General features: G+C 40.6%; 1 protein-coding gene across 5 annotated transcripts in view; it reads right to left on the bottom strand.

Annotated features, from left to right (window-relative positions):
• The window catches only part of RUSC2 (RUN and SH3 domain containing 2), a 71,671-nt gene that overhangs the window by 30,261 nt on the left and 22,767 nt on the right, over positions 1 to 18,643 (bottom strand). The window contains exon 1 of one of the 5 annotated variants that reach the window (XM_044386824.3): positions 11,628 to 16,911. The exons of 3 other annotated variants lie outside the window; for them this stretch is intronic. The gene's annotated coding sequence lies outside the window, so the exon portion shown is untranslated. One more of the 5 variants, XM_044386822.3, reaches the window with a different exon arrangement.

Here is an 18,643-nt window from a genome sequence, read left to right as displayed (position 1 = left end):
ATAAATAAGATTGATAAACCCTTGGCCAGACTTATGAAAAAGAAAAGAGAAAGCATCCAAATAAATAAAAAATCATGAATGAAAGAGGAGAGATCACAACCAACACTGAAGAAATACAAACAATTATAAAAATAGATTATGAGCAACTATATGCTAACAAATTAGACAATCTGGAAGAAATGGATGCATTCCTAGAGATATATAAACTACCAAAACTGAAACAGGAAGAAATAGAAAACCTGAACAGACCCATAACCAGCAAGGAAATTGAATCAGTAATCAAAAATCTCCCAACAAACAAGAGTCCAGGGCCAGATGGCTTCCCAGAGGAATTCTACCAAACATCTGGAGAAGAATTAATACCTATTCTTCTGGAATTTCCAAACTCACTCTATGAGGCCAGCATTATCTTGATCTCAAAACCAGACAAAGACCCCACTAGAAAGGAGAATTACAGACCAATATCCCTGATAAACATGGATGCAAAAACTCTTACCAAGATACTAGCTAACAGGATCCAACAGTACATTAAAAGGATTATTCACCATGACCAAGCAGGATTTATTCCTGGGCTACCAGGATGGTTCAACACTTGCAAATCAATCAATGTGATATATGCATAAATAAAAGAAAGGACAAGAACCATATATATAATCTCAATAGATGCAGAAAAGGCACTTGACAAATTACAGCGTCCTTTCTTGATAAAAACTCTCCACTGTGCAGGAATAGCGGGAACATACCTCAATATCATAAAAGCCATATACAAAAGACCCACACCAAATACCATCCTCAATGGGGAAAAACTCAGAGCTTTCCCCCTAAGGTCAGGAACGTGACAGGGATGTCCACTCTCCCCACTGTTGTTCAACAAGTACTGGAAGTCATAGCCTCAGAAATCAGACAAGAAAAATAAATAAAAGGCACCCGAATCAGCAAAGAAGAGGTCAAATTTTCACGCTTCACAGATGACATTTCTCTATGTAGAAAACCCAAAAGACACCACCAAAAAATTGCTAGAACTGATACAGGAATTTGGCAAAGTCACAGGATATAAAATCAATGCACAGAGGTCGGTTGCATTTCTATACGCTAACAATGAGACAGAAGAAAGCGAAATCAAGGAATCGATCCCATTTACAATTGCACCAAAAAACATAAGATAACCTAGGAATACACCTAACCAAAGAGGTAAAGGATCTGTACTCTGAAAACTATAGAACACTTATGAAAGAAATTGAGGAAGACACAAAGAAATGGAAAAACTCATGAACAGGAAGAACAAATATCATTAAAATGTCTATGCTACCCAAAGCAATCTACACATTAGTGTGATGCCTATCAAAATACCATCAGCATTTTTCACAGAGCTGGAACAAACAATCCTAAAATTTGTTTGGAACCAGAAAAGACCCGAATAGCCAAAGGAAATGTTGAAAAAAGAAAACCAAAGCTGGAGGCATCACAATTCCAGATTTCAAGGTCTATTACAAAGCTGTAATCATCAAGACAGTATGGTACTGGCACAAAAACATGCACATAGATCAATGGAACAGAATAGAGAACTCAGAAATGGACCCTCAACTCTAGGGTCAACTAATCTTCGACAAAGCAAAAAAGAACATCCAATGGAAAAAAGATAGTCTCGGGGCGCCTGGGTGGCTCAGTAGTTAAGCGTCTGCCTTTGGCTCAGGGCGTGATCTGGGTGTTCTGGGATCAAGCCCCACATTAGGCTCCTCTGCTGGAAGCCTGCTTCTTCCTCTCCCACTCCCCCTGCTTGTGTTCCTTCTCTCACTGGCTGTCTCTATCTCTGTCAAATAAATAAAAAATCTTAAAAAGATAGTCTCTTCAACAAATGGTGTGGGGAAAATTGGACAGCCACACGCAGAAGAATGAATTTCCTTACACCATACACAAAAACAGACTCAAACTGGATGAAAGACCTAAATGTGAGATAGGAATCCATCAAAATCTTAGAGGAGAACACAGGCAGCAACCTCTGTGACCTCGACTGTGCCAACTTCTTGCTAGACATGTCTCCAAAGGCAAAGGAAACAAAGGCAAAAATGAACTACTGGGATTTCATCAAGATAAAAAGCTTTTGCACAGCAAAGGAAACAGTCGACAAAACCAAAAAACATGCGACAGAATGGGAGAAGATACTGGCAAATAACATATCAGATAAAGGGCTAGTATCCAAGATCTATAAAGAACTTATCAAACTCAACATCCAAAGAACAAATAATCCAATCAAGAAATGGGCAGAAGACATGACCAGACATTTCTCCAAAGAAGACATACAAATGGCCAACAGACACATGAAAAAATGCTCAACATCATTTGGCATGAGGGAAACACAAATCGAAACCACAATGAGATACCACCTCACAGCAGTCAGAATGGCTAAAATTAACGAGTCGGGAAATGACAGATGTTGGCAAGGATGCAGAGGAAGGGGAACCACCTTCTTACACTATTGGTGGGAATGCAAGCTGGTGTAGCCACTCTGGGAAAAAGTATGGAGGTTCCTCAAAAAGTTGAAAATAGAGCTACCCCATGATCCAGCAATTGTACTACTGGGTATTTACCCCAAAGATACAAATGCAGTGATCCAAAGGGGTGCCTGCACTCCAATGTTTATAGCAGCACTGTCCATAATAGCCAAAACATGGAAAGAGCCCAGATGTCTATCGACAGATGAACAGATAAAGAAGATGTGGTATATACATATCTACACAATGGACTACAACCCAGCCATCCAAAAAAAAAAAAAAAAAAAAAAAAAAGAAGGAAAGAAAGAAATCTTGCCATTTGCAATGATCTGGATGGAACCAGAGGGTATAATGCTAAACAAAATAAGTCAATCAGAGAAAGACAACTATTAGAAGATCTCACTCATATGTGGATTTTAAGAAAAAAAAAAACCACAAGAGGATCATAGGGGAAGAGAGGAAAAAATAAAATAAGATGAAATCAGAGAGGGAGACAAACTGTAAGAGACTCTTAATCATAGGAAACAAACTGAGGGCTGCTGGAAGAGAGGGGGTAGGGGGATAGGGTAACTGGATGATGGACATTAAGGAGGGCACATGATGTAATGAACACTGGGTATTATGTAAGACTGATAAATCAATGACCTCTACCTCTGAAACCAATAATACATTATATTTTAATTAATTGAATTTAAATTAAAAAAAATAAAAAGAACAATACGTGTCACACATTTAAATGTAGATTTATAGTCAAATATACTCACGTTTTAAGATTTTAAAAATAACAATGAAAAAAAATGTAGATTTACAGCAAGGCTCAGAGATGAAGTCTTTCCAACTTGAGAAGTTTTTGGCCCTTCCCATTATGCTGCTGATTTCTAAATCTCACATTCTTCTAGAACTTCCAGAATCAAATCTCTAATAGTCTAGTATACACTTCTTCCCATTACCTCAAATTCAACATATCTAAAGTCAAACTGATTGTTCTATTTTAAATCTGCTTTCAATTTGGACTATCAGTAACACAAGCTTGAAAACGCCAAGAGTCATCTGGACTCACTTTACATTCAGACAATCACCACGTCATGCTGATCCAGTGTTTTAGGCATGAGGATCTAATAATTTATTATACTTTTACCATATTCCAATTATTATGTTAAGCACTTACTTACATCATCTCATTTAATCTATATAACCACCTCTACACTAAGTATTATTATCTCTATTTTATGGATGAGAAATGAGGTTCAGGGATGTTAAATCATCTTCCTAAGGTAACACAGTCAGTAAATACCTGATCTGGGATGCAGATACAGATCTGTCTGATTCCAAATTCAGTGTTCTTAACCACTCATTAAATTGCCTCTCAAGTTCCCACCCCTACTCCTATTCTAATTCAGATCTACACTAACCTCTTCTCTGAATTATTATATAGTCTTTCTACTAGTTTTACAGCTTTCAGTCTGGCTCTTTTCTCCCAGCTATCCTGTAGGATGACACAAGACTAATCTCCTCAAAGCACTGGCTTCAATATGTCACCTTATTACTAAAAAGTCTTCAATGGCTCCCTACTGCATATAGGATAATCCAAATTCACTAATGTGACATTCAAAGTTCCTTCCTACTTAATCCAACCATGTTCTATCATGTGCCAAATTTATTCAGAATTCTGAGTTTTGGCTCACTCCACTGGGAAAATATCTGGAATGCTCTCGTCCTATTTCCCCTGACTTTTTTTTTTTTTTTTTTTAAGGACCTAGCTCAAATTCTACCATGTCTGGAAGCTTTTCTTAATCATGGAAATTTTCTTCTGAACTTCTTCAATACTAATTGTCTGCACACTCATTTGGTACCAAATGCTGGCCAATTTGTTATTTATCTCTTGATGACAGCACACTTTTGCAGTGTGGGGCCATGTCTTATATGTTGATAAATAATTGTTAGCACAAGGCCTTCCTTATACCTTAGTAGGGCACCACTCATGTTTATTTGATAAAGCTACTGGATGGCAAGCCCAGCAGGCTAGCTGGACCCAAGCTCTTAGCTTCACCTGAGAACAGCACATTTGATGAGAAGGAGGAGAGGAAGGAAGGAAGGAAGGAAGGAAGGAAGGAAGGAAGGAAGGAAGAAGGGAGGGAGGGAGGGAGGGAGGGAGGAAGGGAGGAAGGAAGGAAGACTGAAAATCAAAAGGCTGAGCCTTGGGGGGAAAAAATCCTCAATGCCAAGGTCTTAAACTCTTAACCCCTCATTTCTCTCCATTTTCATACTGAGGATGGAAAGATGACTTAGCAGCTGTGTCTTCAGTCAGCACTTTCCTACTGTTTATTCCCAGTCATGATCCTAGAACAGACATTGCAAAGTGACAGCCAGATAGTCACATCTTGTGTGTCAACAGGTTTTATGTGGCTCACACTGTAAAAATGCCACCATAAACATTTTGGAGATTTCTAAAAAAATAATAATCTGGATTTCCAGTTTGTCTTGCTTGAAGAATCAGAACTGACCATACCAGGCTCTCATTTCTAGGTGGTAACAACTGGCTGGAGCTGAGAAGTGGCTGCCTTCATCAGATAGGCATGTGCCCTTCAGGTTAACATGTTCCCACCACTCCTTAAGGTCTTTTGCAGTGTCACTGGTTCACTTTATTCATTTGTATTATTTTCCAGGATCCTATAAAGCATTTGAGTTTGTAACCCTTGCCCAGAATATACAGTTGTAACCCTTGCCCAGAATATAGTTATACTTTTCGTCAATATCCTCAACTCCCGATTTACTTTACATTTCTACAGTGATGTTCACTGCAGTATTACTTGCAACAGCAAAAAATTAAAAATATCCTAAATATCCAATAGGATTGGATATTTATGAGGGTGGGTATAGCAAAAGGCTTAAACGCTAATTTAAAAAACTAGGATATCAAAATACACAGAGACTTCTTTTTCCTGAATGTAGTGAACTAGATATTAAGGGAGTCCTTTCTACTGCAAAAAAACTAGATCCTGTAGAACATACCTTTTAAAGCATTTCAGGGCTCACAATAAACAGGAGAAATCTCCAAAGCTACTCCCCCATCCTCAAAAGGGGGAAACATCATGAGCTGTGGAGTAAGCAAGGAGGAGGGCCAGGATTCCTTGTGGGCCAATTCCCAAAACATTCTAATTGTGGTCAGAATGACAAGCATTGGACCACTAAAAGGTGAGGGGTTAAACCTGAGACTCCCACATTAAGCTGAGACCTTGAAGTATGTTCAAGTGATCCAGAGCTGGTGGTTCCCTCTCCCGACTTTTGGGGAGAAGCAGATACAAATTTTCACTGGAGGAAACTACCCCAGCTTAAGTAGATAGGATTCTCAAAATTAAAGAGCAAACAAAAATTAATTTCTATCAAAGATCACAAATACACATAGAAGCAAGACACCATGAATGAGTAACAGAGAAAACAACAAATAACAGATTTAAACTGCAAGCACTTCAGGTATGAAAAATGTCAGATACAGAATACACTATGTGTGTATGTGTGAAATGTTTTCAATAAAGGATAAAATCTCAAAGATAATCAAATAGCAAGAGATTATTAGAGAGATCTAGGGGTGGTAAAAATAAAACGTAAATGAATATAACCACTGGCTACTAAGCATTCCTATTCTTGGACCAAGCTGTTTTATAGGGGTCGGGAGGTGAAAAAAAAGAATGTGAAGGCTAAAGGGAGATACATTATACCCCCAGCTACAGATGTGAACAGTGGCCTACTCAAAACAGTATGTGAAAGTGCTCTATAAACTCTAAACATTTTATAGAAATGTAAAGCATTGCTATTGCTCTTTAAAAAGGATAACATCTGGGGTACCTGGGTGGCTCAGTTAAGTGTCTGCCTTCAGCTCAGGTCATGATCTCAGGGTCCTGGGATGGAACCCCATGTCTGGCTAAGTAGGGAGCCTGCTTCTCCCTCTCCCTCTGTCTCCCCGCCCTCTCCGCTCCCACTTCTCTCTCTTTCTCTCTCTCAATAAGTAAAATCTTAAAAAAAATAAAAAATTAAAAAAAAAGGCTAACATCCATTGATGATTTTTGTCTGAATCAGCTATTATTCTTTCTATATTTATTAGCTGGCATCTAATACAAGAAAAATATCTTTTCTTTCCTTCTTTCCTTCTTCATTCCCTCTCTCCCTTCTTTTGGTATCAGTATAGAATCTTGGGCTTCTTTTTTTTTTAATTGAATGGGTCGGAACCTATTGTTGGTATTGATTTTGATGCTCAGATGGTCTCATACCTGGCATTATTTGGCTTTTTTTCATTGTGAAGACTATTGTAGTGTATAAACTTTTTAGAATTATTTATTTTGGAATAATTTTTAATTTTAGAAAATTAACTATTTGTTTATTTTTAGTTTTTTAAGTAGGCTCCAGGCCTGGCATGGAGCCCAATGCGGGGCTTGAACTCACAACCCTGAGTTCAAGACCTGAGCCGAAATCAAGAGGTGGACGCTTAACTGACTGAGCCACCCAGGTGCCCCCAAAATTAACTATTTACTTTGAAATAATTTTTGAACTATCAAAATTGTTCAGAGTTCCTGTATGTCCTTCAACCAGTTTCCTGTTACTATTTTACATAATCCTCATACATTTATTAAAACAAAGAAATTAACATTGAACACATTACTGTTAACTAAACTTGCAAACTATTTGGATTTTGCCAGTCTTCCCACTAATGTCCTTTTTCTATTATTTGGTTTTTTCAAAAAAATTAAATGTATATGTAACTCATAAAACATGTTAATTAAAAACAAAATAAAGCAAAAAACAAAAACAAAAACAAAACAACCAACCAAACAAACAAACCCAAAACAAAAACACAAACCAATAAGATATTCATATATATACCAGAGGCTGCAGATAAACAGCTTGGATGTTGTTATAAGTGTAGGTCTGTGAAGAAAAAGATCTGCATTTTCCACAGTCAAGACACTGAATAGTTTTGCAAACTATCTAGGCAGGTAATTTTTAGTGAAAGCAAGCAGTATTTAAAAATAGGTAGGACTATGTGATCATAGTAGACCTCTGCCCCCAGTCTTTCCCAATAATTACTCTGCCTACCTCAGGACACTCGTCTTTGGAAATCAACAGGAAGTACTTTTGCTTGTGACCTAGTCAGATATCCTCTACACCAACAACAACACTATGTTAGGTAACACCTTTGGCCATGTTTTCACCACAAACTGCATGACTGATTCCAGTAGGAAAGGTCAGAAGTGGTGAAATCATAACAAATCAAATAAACTAATGACATACTATACAGTAGTCCCCCTTTACCTGCAGGGGATATGTTCTAAGACCCCTAGTGAATGCCTGAAACCACAGAGAGCACCGAACCCTATATATACCATGCTTTTTTTCTGTACATACATACCTATGGTAGTTTAATTTATAAATCAGGCATAGTAAGAGATTAACAATAACTGATAATAAAATTTTAATAATATACTATAATAAAAGTTATGTGAATATGGTCTCTCTCATATCTTACTGCACTGCACTTACCCTTCTTGTATTGATGTAAGATGGTAAAATGCCTCTGTGATAAGATGGAGGGAGATGAAAGACATAGGCCCTGTGATGGAGCATTGGGCTACTGACCCTTTGATAACTGTCAGGAGGAGGATCACGTGCTTCCAGAAGGACCATGGTTGAACGTGCATGGGTTAACTGAAACTGCGGACAGTAAAACTGTGGATGACTACTGTATACTTCTCCCTGATCTAGAAGCATCCTGAGACCATTAATTAATCTCATCTCAGGAATTAGTCAAGCAAGCAAGCAAACCACAAGCATCCTACTGTGTATAAAGCACTGTGCTGGATGTTCAGGGGTTAAGAGCCCAACTTGAGGGGCTCATAATTTTGTTAAAATCATCGCCAACATGGCTCTGCAGAGGGCTAAGGCAGCAAGAAAGACAATTCAGGATGTGCGACAAGAGTTGGCGCAGTGGTTTCAAACTTCTTCAGCCATCATACATAAAACAGAGCTACTCTGGTTGAAGCAGGGGAGGCCTAAAGTCCTACACACTCCAAATCTCTCTCTCCACTGTGGGGGTTCCCAAAGGCCCTTCCAGGGGACCCTAGAGCTTAGAGGGAGAACTTCTAAAAACCTCTAGGCAAAGGCAAATACAAGACTGACCAACATGCTTTGCTGAGTCGGGGAAATGGAATGTGAAACAAATGATTAACTGATAGAAATCATCTCCTCACTTTCTTCATGGCTCCCAAATCAAATAGGCCTGGAAAATAATGTCGATTAGCTGCATTAATAGCAGACTTACTTCTGAGTACAGAAATGAACTTCTACGTTAATTCAGGAAAATCAGTTTTGTATAACTAGCCTCCATGCCTGCTAAGGTTCTAGGTCTTTATAGGCCATGAGATTTGATGCAGATTCTGAATTTCCTGCAAGATTTAAGTACTTCTCTTTGAAATGTGTGAGAGACGCTAAAAGAATTCAGAGATTCAGGAATTGGTGGTGATAGTGATTCCTGTGGGTGTCTGCACTGAGTTACAAGGAAAGAATAAACAGGCTGTTGTGGCCTGAGAGCACCTGGCGATGGCATCACCAGTCTGATTCCACAAATGAAATAGCAGCCAATGCTCAGAGCTCATCTATCTTTCTTCCTGGTTACATGTAGCTGCTCCTAGCTGAGGAGGCCACTGTTCTGAACTGATACTATGTTATTTTGGACTCCAAATGAGGCCAGGCAGCAGGCTGGGAGTGTGCTGGAAGAGGCCTGCAGGGTTGTCCCAGACACACCCAGCTGCTTCCTTATCAGGACTCCCTAATATAGAATCCTCTTTCCAAGCACAGGGCTAGTTTTGCTTTCAGCTTCTCAAATTATGTTACAGAAAGGTTCAGCTTCAAGTCCACTCCCTAAAGTTGAATACAAACACTATAGAAAAGGCCTGGCTCTGAAGTAGAATGGGCTCTTTCCTAGGACCACCTGGTATGCGTATATCTTCATTTCCCCAAGTCTATCTCTTCCCTTATGGACTGGAAATATGCAGGCATCTTTAATATAATCAAAATCACTGGCAGAACATCTAGGGGTGGAACCTCTAGTAGGCCCCAAGCCTTTTACGTCTCAGGTTCAGCTATGTCTGAAGCTCCCAAGGCCCGAGTTCAATGAATGGAGACTGCAGCACTGGAAAATTATAGGCAGGAAAAGAATAAACTAGAAGCCACTGACCCCCAAAGGGTTGCTTTCCTTTATTTCACCAAAATCTGGTAATAATAAACCTAGCTTTGTCCCAGGGTCTCTTTGCTCAAGAGGTTATACCTAGAAAAAAAAAATTATTCTCTTCTACTCATCCAGCCAGCAAGTGTCTAACTTTCTCCAGTAGGTCAACTATTTGATTCTTTCCTTAGTTCAACTCATAGCACCTGTCTAGAGGCAGAAGCCTGAATCACATGACCTCTTAAAGTACCTTTCAGATCTAATTACAAATTAAGCCAAATTAAAACCTCAGGCCCAAGGAAAGGGTCCTCCTATGCAGGGTACTAATTAATGTCCTTCTGCTCACCCTCTTGCCTTTCAATGAAAATACACAGACACACACACACCTATACCTCCAGGTGCCTGGTTTCTCACTGCTACAGTTAGAAGTCTTTAGAGGTAGAGAATTTGCTGCAAATCCTATCTTTCCCTTTTAAAGATGAAGGTTAGGGAGAGAGAAGAAGACTACGGAGAATTAGGAAAGATTTAGTTCCTACCTTGACAGACGGCGTTCTTCAACTGAGGGGATGAGGATGAGGATGGAGAGATTAAGCCTTCCAATGCTAGGTGTAGGTGAGCCACAAGGGAAGAGCAAACCACCAAAACCAGGCACAGCGTGTCAGAGATGGATAGTCAAAGGCCCAGCTCAGGGTGCTCGGGTAGGAGGACAGCTCTCAAGTGTGTATTTGCAGGAGCAAGTTAGCTGGGACAAAAAGGCCTAATGTGGTCAACCCCTTGTTTTTTCTTTGGCTGTTCCGTTTGGCTCCTAGGCTCTGGGAAGAAAGGTCAGAGTGTTGTCTGCTTCCCCTCCCCCAAGGCAGCGGACTGAGGCACGCAGGCTGGTAAGCTGCTGTTCTATCAGTCTTTCAAAAGCTGTAAATAAAAGGCCACAAGTGCACGGTGGACTATGAGAAGAATCTAGATTGAATTACACAAGCCAGTTGTGGAGACAGGGTGGGGAGATAAGAGAAAGAAGAAAAAGAAGTCTAGCTGCCCTTCAAGGAAATATTACCATCCAAGCACACTCCTCCCTCACTATGACTGCTAGAAGCCATCAAAGCCTTGCTCCCTCAGGGAACCAGGTTCTAGTCTGGCCTTCTTAGCAGAGGGGTCCTAGTCCCTGAGAATTCTCTGCCAGAGTCAAAGCCTTTTCCCAGAGGTGACTTGTCTTCTGACAGACTTTAGAAAATAGTCTCTGAGTCTAGGTCACCATGCTTGGTGCGAGCACTGGGACTGCCTCACTAGCAGGTGGCCGCAAAGACCACTTCTGTGGATCAGATACTCTATTTGCTTTAGTTTTAAGACCAAAAGGAGAGTAACTGATGTATACTTAAAATTTAAAAGCAGGTGGCTAGGGTCTGGCCTGAGTCCTGAGTATTCAGGAACTTAGGTTCTGTAATGATTCAGAGCATGGATTTTGGTGTTGACAGGTCTGGGTTCAAGTGTGACACATTACTTGCTAGCTATGGACTTCCGGAAGTTACTCAACTTCACCAAACATCAGCTTCCTCATTTGTAAAACTGTCACATCTTTGTTCAAAGGCTTGAGGTAGAATTAAATAAGATATTGCACGTAAACTACCTCACACAAGATTAAGTGCTCAGTCATGGTCACTACCATTATTATATTTTTGGCAGGTGATCATTGGAATTCTTTCCCAATTTCCCAGAAAACCTAAAGGCTCCAAGTCCAGGGAACTGGTAGGCAAAACCTCTTAAAAAGATCCAAAAGAAATGGAAAGAGTCATGTTTCGTGTTTCCCTCCCCTGCACTAGCACTGACTCAATCAGCCTGTGCCGATTATACTCTGGACTGGCAGGCTGGCCCTGGGAGCCTAAGACTCTCCTAAACCAACGATACTAATCCATCTCTAGGATTACCTGTTGTGGGGCATGCTCCCAGACTGACGGTGCTTCTCCGGGGGCCCCAGAGCAGATCCCAGTAGATGAGGAAAGAAACAGTCTGAGCCCAAGCTGGCAGGATAGGTCCGTCCAGGCTGTTGTCTGCCCATCACAGCTGCTATGAGGCCTATGGGTTAATAATAGCAACTCTGATGCCAATGGATTAAGACCGCACTGTAGGAGGTGTTTATTTTTACACTCCGGCGTCAGTATCAAGTTCTACTGGTTACTGCCCAAATCTAGGACAGCTTCCTGCTGTAAGAGTGGCCTCAGGCTTCTCCGGGATGCTAAGCTGGATTCTGAGGGAAGCGAGCCTTGTTGAAAACAGTTCAAAATTCACAGAGACAGGGAAGGGAAAAGGAAACAAACAGAGCTGTCCCATGTCCAGCTGTCTGGTCCTAAATCTCTGGGACCAGGAGGACTTGAGCTGAGAACTGTTCTTTGTAGCATTCTCCGGAGCCAGGCAGGCCCCACACAAGAGACTTAAGACACTGTTTTGGAAGGGTGTACACATATACACACGATACAAACTAGCTGCACTGAAACGATCTGAATAAAATCAAGAAAAGACTGTGACTCAACTAACCAGAAGCTCAGCCTTATCCGTCACAAGTCCCGGATTAGTCCTGACATTATAAGAAAAAGATACCTGAAACAAACAATGGTTAGGTTATTCCTTAACGGATTTGCACAGAGTTTTAGCAGGTAGATCAAATTCCTTGAAAATTTATTTGGCCAGAACTCTTCCTAGACACGACACAACAGGACAGAAACACCAAGAGTCCAGCCCTCATCCTTCTGGCCTGGAGCAGTACCCGGAACATCTTTCCTGAAGGTTTCTTTATCCCTCAAGGCCTATAGATTGGGGTCCCAGGGACCTTGCACTTTGACTACAGTCTCTGGAACTCTGGCTGTCCCACTCGTCTCCCTGAAAGGCAGCTTCTAAAACAGATTTCATCTTGTCCTATTACGCAGACAGGGATGCAAGAAGGTTGACAGCTGGACAGCTGATGTAAATAACCTACTAAGAGGCCATGTGCACAGCCGACTGCTGTGGAATGATAAAAATGTACCACACATCAGGTAGCAATGCTGAAGTGCAAAGAAAGCAGCCAAGCAGCCAAGTGCACAGTAACAGCGACTCCATCATCTTCTTGCCTGTGGCTGACTCATACTCATCATCAGTGACACAATATATCATTATCTTCAGGAGTCAGGGTGCTGGCAAGAAGGTAGGCTGCTGAGCCACTCATTCAATACATTTTTCCCCCTGTTATTCAAGGCTTATCTACCTGGTCATCAGAACAACAATGCAGCCTCAGAAACAACCAGATTAGATCACAAGAGATATGAGGTTTGATCTCAGTTCCATCTGGAAGCTACCCATGCCTAGGATAGTGGCAGGATGCCCATGGACAGGAACACTGCTTTCATTCTTGGCTTTTTCTGACTTGCTGGGTCATCTGGGGGCAGGATACCTGTCCTCTCATAGGTAAAGGAGTTAACTGTATCCATCTTCTGGTGTTGTAGCAAGCAAAAATATTTGAAAAATTAAAATAATAAGCAGCAACAAATGTAAATGCTGTAAATTTTTTGGACAAAGTATTTTTTTTTAAAGATTTTATTTACTTATTTGACAGAGAGAGTGAGAGAGCACAAGCAGGGGGAGCAGCAGAGGGAGAGGGAGAAGCAGGCTCACCGCTAAGCAGGGAGCTCGACTCGGGGCTCGATCCCAGGACCCTGGGATCATGACCTGAGCTGAAGCCACACGCCTAACTGACTAAGCCACCCAGGTGCCTCAAGGACCAAAGTATTTTAGAAATATAATTGTCATTCATGCATCATATAGGTGTGGAGCCCTGGCCTTTCAGGTTTTCCTTCTTCTAGGACATGGCGGCCATGTTGCGAAGTGCAGTTCCTTTCCTCAGGCCTTCTGGTTTGAGGAACAGTTGAAATAGTTAGGAAATCTGCTTGCCTAGACATAAGGTATTAACTTCCACTAATGTATAACAGAGAAAGTAAAAACATGCACTCAGAAAGAAACACCTCCACTCACCCACTTGCTCTACCTACAAATCTAATTCTCTCCAACGCCTGAGCCCAGGCCACTGATCTGAGGCTTGTGTCCTATTGATACAGCATTTAGCAGCAGGACTTACCAACCGGACTTAGCCTAAAGGCCTGAGAAAGCAACATTAATGAAAGGATGTATTCCACTGCTCAGTTAGAACAAAGGCAACACTGTGTTCTACACCCAACACAAAACTTCACTCTTTCCAGCCCAGCAATCCCTCACTATGCGGTTAGTTTGCCAGGTCTCCAGAGTTCATGGAGAGGAGAAACAGAAATCTATTCTTCATTGATGCTGACACCTCTTTTTCTGCAAGTGTCTACACTGGGGATTCAAAACAGCTGTTCTAATGCCTTGCAGGCTCTGGTGAGACCCACCCTCCTTGTAGCAAACGCTCTTTGTAAATAAAGGGCCAAATAGGAAATATTTAGGCTTCATGGGCCACGCGCGTGTGTGTGTGTGTGCGTGTGTGTGTGTGTGTGCATGTGTGTGTGTTTTAACAACTCTTTAAAAACGTAAAAACCATTTTCAGTTTGTGGGCCATTATAAAATCACCCTGGCGTGGGTCTGGATCTCAGAATTCTGACTCTGCTGGGCCTGCCTAGAGATCTTCTTTCCTCTTCCTGCGGGCCTCGTGTGTGTATTTTGGAACCAGCTCCCCTCTGAGCCACTGAGGAATGTGAAGGAAGAATTCTAAGGTTATTTGTATTGAAGCTAACAGACAGGCGAATTCCCCTCATATAAAGCACTTAAAAAACATCTGTGGAATTTAGCATATTGCAGTATCATTCTGGAGTGCAGACTGAGCCATAAACAGTCTTATATTTCTATTTCTGCTTAATAATACTATACCATGCCTCTGCAAGTCCTGTTTTTTGTTTGTTTGGGTTTTTCCCCCTTGCTCCCAGGTTCCAAACCCACACTTGAATTGGCTCGGGTCCCAAGTCCCTCTCTCCTCCCCAACCCTTCCACTTCTATATGTGGTATGGTTGTGGATAGCAAGGAAACTATCAACAGTCTGAAGGATTTGGACATGGTAAATATGGATGAGAGGCATGGAGCAGGGGCAAGGATGAGCTCATTTTGAGCAAAGACTTAAGGCCGACTGTGAATCTAGGCTCTATCACAAACAGAGGCTTTATAAAACTGGATCAAACTGCTATATAAGCAACCTAAGAATAGTGTGCGCGGGGTCAGGAATTTTGGAGCTATACCTCCCCACACACCACGGATTAGAAAGAAGTAAATGGGGGCGCCTGGGTGGCACAGCGGTTAAGCGTCTGCCTTCGGCTCAGGGCGTGATCCCGGCGTTATGGGATCGAGCCCCACATCAGGCTCCTCCGGTATGAGCCTGCTTCTTCCTCTCCCACTCCCCCTGCTTGTGTTCCCTCTCTCGCTGGCTGTCTCTATCTCTGTCAAATAAATAAATAAAATCTTAAAAAAAAAAAGAAAGAAGTAAATGACTTACAACTAAAGACTAATACTTTCACGTATATCTAATCTTCACAATGAGCCTGCAAAGTAGCTATTATTTTTTATTTTTTTTCTAAAGATCTGTTTTACTTATTTGAGAGACAGAGATAGCGAGCAAGAGAGAGAACACGAGCAGGGAGGAGAGGGAGAAAGAGGCTCCCTTTGAGCTGGGAGCTCGATGTGGTGCTTGATCCCAGGACCCTTAGATCATGACCTGAGCCAAAGGCAGATGCTTAACTGACTGAGCCACACAGGCGCCCCAACAAAGTGGCTATATTATCCCTATTCTGCAGTTGAGGAAACCAAGGTTCTTGCAGAGATAACTTAATCCAAGATCACAGAGCTAAAAAGAAGGGGAGCTGGGCTTGGAATTCTTGTCAGACTCACTCCAAAGCCCTTGCTTTTTCCACCGTAATACACTACTAATATCCTTGGTGGAGAAGAAGAATAAGCAAATGTCTCCATTTGGGTCCTATTTTGTTCTAAAGAGCAGCAATCTGTTGGTCTGTTCTTTTTCTTAAAATAATTACTTATTTAAGTAATCTCTATACCCAATGCAGGGCTTAAATCTTCAATCCCGAGACCAAGAGTCTCATGCTTTTCTGCATGAGGCAGCCAGGGGTCCTAGCCAGTTCTTTTCTATAGTCTGAATATTAATGAATGACAAGGTGTTTAAAATCACAAGCATGACAATTTTGCGTGATAGTGATTCAGGTCAAATCAATACAGCTATATTCACATTTAAACTGGGGCCTTATCTGAGCTAACACTTGTTTATTACAGGATTTTACTGTGTTAAATCTTTGCCTAGTTACCAAATAAATCTCTTTTCAATAGTGGTATATGTACATCTTTGTGTAATAATCAATGTTACCTTGTAATTAATTTGGCTGAACTGAATAGTTCCCACCTTCCCAGGCCCCAGACTGTCAGTTGCCAATCAAACATCTATTCCCTCTTTCTCTTTCAAATTAACAGAAGCCTGATAATTCAGCTGATAATGTTTTCCAACTAAAATTCTATGTTCCTTGGAGGTAGGAGTGACCATTTAACTAAGTTACGGTAAAAGTGCTGTGAGAATTCTGGGTAATCTCTTTATGATGAACAGAGTGCCTCCTTCTTCCTCCCTTCCTGCATCCTGATGCGAGGTGATGGCTAGAACTACAGTAGCCATCTTGAACCCCACAAAGATGGCCCAGGTATATCAGAGCAAAAAACCAGAAGGAGCCTAAGTCTCTCATTTAGACTATTTAGCTGCCACACCAGCCCAGGACTGTCTACCTCTGCATTTTATTGTTGTTGTCGAAAAATAAACTTGGATATTATTTAAGTACTTAGTTTTGGGTTTCTATTACTCCTATCTATTTCCACTTTATACATCCCTCACATCCCAATAACCACCAAGTCTTAATTCTATCCGCCCATCTCCACCCCCAATGCTACTACACAAGACCAACCCATAATTATCACTTATCTGAACTCCTACATCAACCTCTAACCTCATTTTCCTTCCCAGCACCATCCTTTGAAAATGAGGACTTTTTATATCACCCTTTTCCTTAAAAACCTTCAAAGATTTTCCATAAAATCCAAAGTCTATACTCTGCCCTTTATAACTTACCTCTCTGGTGTCATCTTTTGCCATTTCTACCCTGCTCTGTATTTATACCTTTACCTCTTTGCTGATTGGAATATGGCCCCTCCATTTGTCTGGCCAACTCTTTTTTTTTTTTTTTAAGATTTTATTTATTTATTTGACAGAGATAGAGACAGCCAGCAAGAGAGGGAACACAAGCAGGGGGAGTGGGAGAGAAAGAAGCTGGCTCACAGCAGAAGAGCCTGATGTGGGGCTCGATCCCATAACGCCGGGATCACGCCCTGAGCCGAAGGCAGACGCTCTAACCGCTGTGCCACCCAGGCGCCCCATGTCTGGCCAACTCTTAATCATCCTTCACGTTTTCAGCTGAAATATCACAAGTTCAACGGCTCTTCCTAGACCACATTACATGCCCTGGTTATATGCTCCTGAAGCTCCCTGAACTTCTCTGTACTGTGTTTTATAATTGTTTATTTAGTTTGTAACACCAGACAGGCAAGCTCCATGGGACAGGAACCTTGTCTGACATTATTATTATATCCCCAGAAACTAGGACAGAATCTGGTATACATAAATCTTTTTGAATGAAATGAATGAAATTTTCAAGAGGGCAGCTAAGCAACATGTATCAGAATTTGAAATTAAGTATTCTTTTTAGTCTACTTCTAGGAAATAAATTTAAAAGAAATAACATGATAAAAGTATAAGAAGATATATACCTAAGGATGTTTGCTGAAGCACCATTTATAGAAGCAAAAATTTTAAAAAAATATTCTAAATGCTCTTTCATTAGTATATCAATTAAATTATGAGGTAGCCCATAATGAAACAGTCTATAAAACATTAAAAAATATTGGTTTAGAATAGTTGTTGAGATGAAACTATGTCCATGATATAGTTTTTTCTCAGGATTTAAAATTTAAAGTCAATTAACACAGAGTGTATTATTAGTTTCAGAGGTAGAGTTCAGTGATTCATCAGTCTTATATATAACACTCAGCGCTCATCACATCACGTGCCCTCCTTAATGCCCATCACCTGGTTACCCCATCACCCCACCCACGTCCCCTCCTGCAATCCTCAGTTTGTTTCCTATAGTTAAGAGTTTCTTATGGCTTGTCTCCCTCTCTGATTTCGTCTTATTTTATTTTTCCTTCCCTTCCGTTATGTTCCATAATAGAGCTTTTTATTAATTATATCATGACATAGTTTTTTAATAAAATAATTTATAAGGTACGATTCATGGTGTGATCCCATTTTATTAAAAAAACAAACACACATTTAGTTCTTTTTCTTTACTTGTATTTTGAGTTTTCAAGCAGTAAATGGGCTGATGATTCTTTTTAGGCCAATTAGGATCCTTAGGCTAAAAGGCTGGAAAGTGTGGGCCTTGTGGACCATATCATCATAGAAGACATGAGGGACCACCCATTTACAGCCCAAAAGAGGATCGACACCTCTATCAACAGGTACTTACGAAGTGCCTAACGCCTATTTCAGGGAAGAAGCAAAAACTGCAGGCATGTTCTAGGGCAAATTATAATTCACTGAGAAAGCTATTTGTTATTTTGAAAGATCTAAGTTATATTCAAAGTTCTAAAATGCCTAACATTAGCTTGAGAAAATTATGGAAATAAAAACAACTAATTAGGGTGAGACTATTCTTAAGACTTGTGCCTGCCCCTTTGATGAATAATTTGGCAAAATAACTGGTCACATGTGAAGAGGGGAAATTTTCTTGTATTTTTATCTTGAATTACCTAGGACATTAGTTCACAGGTAGACATAAACTTGGCAGTTACCTTTATAATAGAGTTAAGAATACAAGAACTACATGAAGTACAAGAACTATAA

This window comes from Ursus arctos, unplaced genomic scaffold (genome assembly GCF_023065955.2).
Source record: "Ursus arctos isolate Adak ecotype North America unplaced genomic scaffold, UrsArc2.0 scaffold_18, whole genome shotgun sequence".
Taxonomy (NCBI): Eukaryota; Metazoa; Chordata; class Mammalia; order Carnivora; family Ursidae; genus Ursus; species Ursus arctos.
Note: the sequence above shows the minus strand (reverse complement) of the source record. Positions and strands in the feature narration are given on the sequence as shown.